We start from the raw sequence: 6,000 nt of genomic DNA on the forward strand, positions 1-6,000 counted from the left end.
GTGTCACCGCGTCTCTTCATCGAGGCCCCACCCTATTTGATCATCTAAGGGGAGGGGGAGGAGGAGGGAGGATAAGGGGAGAGGGGCAGGGATTGTGTAAGTGGGTGGGTAAGGGACCGGAGGGGGGGGGGGGTTGGGGTCACCCTAATCGATACAAAGGTAGCTTGGGCTTTGAGGAGGTGGGGGTGGGAGTGCAGACACTAGGGTGGGGGTTGAGGGTTGTCACGGGTCATGGAGATGACTACCCCACTCACTCGATTCTCTCAGACCACTATTAGTGGTGATGATGAAGGGTAATTGCACTATTAGGGGTGTAAGTGGAAATAGGAGGTGGTGTTGGGAAGTAGTTAGAGTAACTGGACTAATTGGTAAGGAATTGGTGGGTCCCAATAATGACTAAAGGTATACCCTTGAGAATAGCTAAAGCTCTGACTCTTTTTAGTGAGAGATATCAATGCCAACAACTGGGTTGCATTAATTAGGGCACACTGTTGCAAATCGTTTTCCTTAGGAAAACGCAAACAAGAGTTCCATATTGGACAAGTTCAGGTCGTCCCTTTGTTTCAATATGTTTTCTTCCGGTTTGTGCCAAATGAATACGATCCTGAATTCAACGGAATCAGCTTACTACTTTAATCATGTAATTTAGTCAAAGTGCATTTATTGTGTTTATTTGTTACAAAAGTAAGTAGGCTTCAGAAATCCACTGTAGCCCTGAGCCTAAATTCTTAACAATTCCTAACTGATAAGAAAATATAAATAACAAAGGTCTTTATATATCAGCCATATTATGTATAAGTTGTCACACCCTGGCCTCTGTTATATTGATTTTCTTTATTAGTTTAGTTAGGTCAGGGTGTGACATGGGATGTTTGTGTGTTTTGTCTAGTTTAGGGTGTGTGTATTGTTTAGGGGGTTTTGTATAGTGTATGGGGTTGTGTTCAGTAGAGAGGTTTAGGAAAGTCTATGGTTGCCTGGTTTGGTTCTCAATCAGAGACAGCTGTTTATTGTTGTCTCTGATTGGGAGCCATATTTAAGGCAGCCATAGGCTTTAGGTGATTGTGGGTAATTGTCTATGTTCTATGTTGCATGTGTGCACTTAGTTCGTTTTAGCTTCACGTTTGGTTTTTGTTCGTTTAGGAAGTGTTTGTTTTTCTTCATTAAAAGAAGATGGCTTTCTTTCACGCTGCGCCTTGGTCCACTCATTCGTCATATAAGTACTCTTTATAGTGAAGTAGGAAGCAGAAGGTTTGAGTGGTGATACAGCGCTTCTGTGTTTTATACTTTTTGAAACACTTGTGTCTTATTTTTTAAACACATACATTTATACCTTTAAAAAATGTTTTAAGTGTTTTAGTTTTGGACAATGGCATTAGTGCTGTTCTTAACACACCGTGTTGGCTGGAGTTACCAGTCTCCTGGAGCTATATATATATATACAGTTGAAGTCGGAAGTTTACATACACCTTAGCCAAATACATTTAAACTCAGTTTTTCAGAATTCCTAACATTTAATCCGAGTAAAAATTCCCTGTTTTAGGTCAGTTAGGATCACCACTTTATTTTACGAATGTGAAATGTCAGAATAATAGTAGAGAGAATGATTTATTTTAGCTTTAATTTCTTTCATCACATCCCAGTGGGTCAGAAGTTAATATATACAGTTGAAGTCGGAAGTTTACATACACTTAGGTTTGAGTCATTAAAACTCGTTTTTCAACCACTTCCCAAATTTCTTGATAACAAACTATTGTTTTGGCGAGTCGGTTTGGACATCTACTTTGTGCATTACACAAGTCATTTTTCCAACAATTGTTTACAGACAGATTATTTCACTTAAAATTCACTGTATCACAATTCCAGTGGGTCAGAAGTTTACAAACACTAAGTTGACTGTGCCTTTAAACAGCTTGGAAAATTCCAGAAAATGATGTCATGGCTTTAGAAGCCTCTGATAGGCTAATTGACATAATTTGAGTCAATTGGAGGTGTACCTGTGGATATATTTCAAGGCCTACCTTCAAACTCAGTGCCTCTTTGCTTGACATCATGGGAAAATCAAAAGAAATCAGCTAAGACCTCAGAAAAAAAATTGGAAACCTCCACAAGTCTGGTTCATCCTTGGGAGCAATTTCCAAATGCCTGAAGGTACCACGTTCATCTGTACAAACAACAGTACACCATCATACCACTCAGGAAGGAGGCGCGTTCTGTCACCTAGAGATGAACGTACTTTGGTGCGAAAAGTGCAAATCTGGAGGAAACCTGGCACCATCCATACAGTGAAGCATGGTGGTGACAACATCAGGATGTGGGGATGTTTCTCAGTGGTAGGAACTGGGAGACTAGTCAGGATCGAGGGAAAGATGAATGGAGGAAAGTGCAGAGAGATACTTGAGTAAAACCTGCTCCAGAGCGCTCAGGACCACAGACTGGGGAGAAGATTCACCTTCCAACTGGACAACGACCCTAAGCACACAGCCAAGTCAACGCAGGAGTGGCTTTGGGCCAAGACAACGCAGGAGTGGTTTTGGGACAAGTTTCCGAATGTCCTTGAGTGGCCCAGCCAGAGCCAGAACTTGAACCCGATCAAACATCTCTAGAGATACCTGAAAATATCAATGCAGCCACACTCCCCATCCAACCTGACAGACCTTGAGAGGATCTGCAGAGAAGGGGTCCTCAAATTGAAAATCAAATAGCTAAATGATCCATTGTATGACCATCTTTAAACAATTCCATATATCAGCTTAGTATACTTTTAGAGTATTAAAATGACCTTAGTAATCAGGGCTTTCAAGTTATGGAATTTTTTGATGTTGAAATTAGACACAGACAGGTGAAGAATCTTCACATTTATTTTCCCACTCACTTTTCCTACTGTAAACAATGAGCTAGATCAACGTCACATGTGAAGGATGCATACAAGGGTATGTGGATGTTGAAGGAAATATATTGCTTTACAATAACCATCGGGGTGTACGCTTTTGGTGACTTGACCTACATTACATACTCTATGAATATGACCATAGCACATGATTTATGGCCTTTTGGGGGGGGGGGGGGGGGCGGTGAGGGCGAGTCTTATGACATTGCCAGCAGAAAGATTTGAGTTCGAATTCCAAAAAGACAGGGGTTGTAGCTTTCAAATATGTCACTTTCTATTTTCTGACTCCCTCCCCCAAACCCACTGCTCTGTACAAGGTCCAAAGAAACCACTCCGAGTTTAACAGGTTAATTGACCCTGGTCTGCCATTCGACTGCCTGCTCCTCTCCCAGCCTCTAGTTGGCTTGATGGAAGTTCCCTAGATTTCTAGTGAATTTTTCTTTTCATTTCAACAACTTTCTACTTGTGATGTGCTAAATGCCTAGCGCAAGATTGTAAAAAAATCCAATGAGACTGATATGCTTGATCCTTTCTTGCTGCAGCTTTCTGCTCCTCTGATTGCAGAATCTTTAACACATTTTTAACATTACAATTATTTCTGGACTGGAAGGCGACCCATATACTCCCCCTTCACAAAGGGGGAGGGCCCATTCACGAAGGGGGAGTATATGGGCTGCCCCATTTGCAATTTAAAAATCCTTGGTAAATACTCAATTTAGATCCTTTTTAACTAAGAAATGTATTATAAATGTCACACCCTGATCAGTTTCACCTGTCTTTGTGCTTGTCTCCACCCCCCTCCAGGTGTCGCCCATCTTACCCACTATCCCCAGTGTATTTATACCTGTGTTCTCTGTTTGTCTGTTGCCAGTTTGTTTTGTTTGTCAAATGTACCAGCGGTCTTCCTCTTGCTCCTGTCTTTTTCTAGTTCCTTTTTTCTAGTTTTCTCAGTTTTGACCATTCTGCATGCCCTGACCCTGAGCCTGCCTGCTGTTCTGTACTTTGTCACACCACTCTGGATTATTGACCTCTGCCTGCCCTGACCCCGAGACTGCCTGCCGTTCTGTACCGTATGGACTCTGATCTGGATTACTGACCTCTGCCTGCCCTTGACCTGTGGTTTTGCCTGCCCCCTGTTCTAGTAATAAACTTGTGTTACCTCAACACTGTCTGCATCTGGGTCTTCTCCTGAAACGTGACAATACATGTACACCAGTCAGGTTTTAGACCAGGTCATAGCACCATCTATGCTGCTTCTTTGGTTTTAAATGATGTCCTTAATTGTTTGGATAAGAAGAAACACCGTGTGGCCCTTTTTACTGACCTGTCTAAAGCCTTCGACACTGTGGATCACTCATTACTTACTCAGAGGCTTTCATCAATTGGCCTGTGTGTAGCTGGTTTGAAAATGATTTAAAGGACAGAACACTGTGTGTATTTACTGATGATGTTAAATCCGTTTTTCTGGACATAACAAAAGGGTGTCCATCGGAATTTGTTCTTGGTCTGGTTCTTTTCACTATTTACAATAACAATGTTGTTTTATCTGTAAATAAAAAAAAAATATTTCACCTGTATTCAGAACACACTGTGGTGTATGCTTTTGCCCACACAGCTGACCAGGCTCTATAAGAGCTTCAATCTGCCTTCACTGAATTGAAATGGTTACTTATGCAGGTAAAACCAAGTATATGTTATTTTCCAAATCATGCAAAAATGTATCTGATGATTTATGCATTTGTATACCTTGGATGGTTCCCTCATTGATCATGTCCCCACGTAAATATCTGGGCATCTGGACTGACAAATAGCTATCGTTCAAAAAGCATGTTGATAAGTTAGTTAAGGATTTAAAAATGAGCTTCTTCTATAGGAACAGGTGCTGTCTTTCGTTAAATAGCAGAAAACAAATAATTCAGTCAACATTCATTCCGGTCATTGACTATGGCGATATTGTCTATATGATTGCAGCTGCCACTGTATTGACGTTTTTAGACACAGTTTATCATAGCCCATTGCACTTTATTAGAGGCAATAGGTTCAGTACGCATCATTGCATTTTGTATCAGAAAGTAGGCTGGCCCTCCTTAACGTCTCGTAGATGCATTGCACTCTGTTTTTTCTATAAAGCCCTCTTGCCTAAACTTCCTCTACACCTTCCCACATTGTTAACCTTCAGACGTATAAATTACCAGACCCGGACTCGGGAATGGCTAACCCTGGAGATCCCTTCAATCTCCACAGAGTTAGGTAAATCTGCTTTTAGTTTTTTTTAAGTCTCTCATGTGGAATGATCTCCAAACGTCCTTAAAGTTGGTGCCTTTCTAGGGCAATTCAGGCGGATGTTATAGAGCCTTTTTACTGAAGGATGTGTTTGTTTCATATGATTGTGTTTTGCGTTTTCGTGTTTTGGGTTTGCTTTACATGTATTGTGTAATTGTATATATATAAATATATAATGTAAATATTTTTTTGGGGGAAAGAGAATGTAGTTTCAGCATGACTCCCTGGTTAAATAAAGGTGAAATAAAAATACATGAAATAAAAAATACTGTATGAGTTAGTGCTGAGCGATTAGTGCTTTTTAAGTTCGATTTCGGTTCGAATACACAAAAGAATCCCGGTTTTGGATTACTTTTTATTTAGACATTAAATTCACTATGCATTATGTGAGTTGAATGCTGTAACAACACAGAATAAAGCATTTAATTAAAGTCCCATGATGGTAGTGACGGCCCATTAATGCTTATCACTTATTAACCATAATTTATTCACATTACTTTACTTTAATAAAATATTTCAGTTATGTATATTTCATTTGCTTTATTTGATTACTTTATTATTTAATTCCAAGTCATCATCTCTTCTCCATAGAGCTGCTGCCTATGCTGTCCAAAAAAAATCACAATTTGAATGTTGTTCAAAGTAAATAAGTCATATCTTTATGACTGCTGAATACCAACTATCAATCACTTAGAGCATGTATTTTCAGGTGGAGATCCCGTGTGGCTCAGTTGGTAGAGCATGGCGCTTGCAACGCCAGGGTTGTGGGTTCATTCCCCACGGGGGGACCAGGATGAATATGTATGAACTTTCCAATTTGTAAGTCGCTC

The sequence above is a fragment of the Salvelinus alpinus genome, chromosome 4 (genome assembly GCF_045679555.1).
Source record: "Salvelinus alpinus chromosome 4, SLU_Salpinus.1, whole genome shotgun sequence".
Classification (NCBI taxonomy): Eukaryota; Metazoa; Chordata; class Actinopteri; order Salmoniformes; family Salmonidae; genus Salvelinus; species Salvelinus alpinus.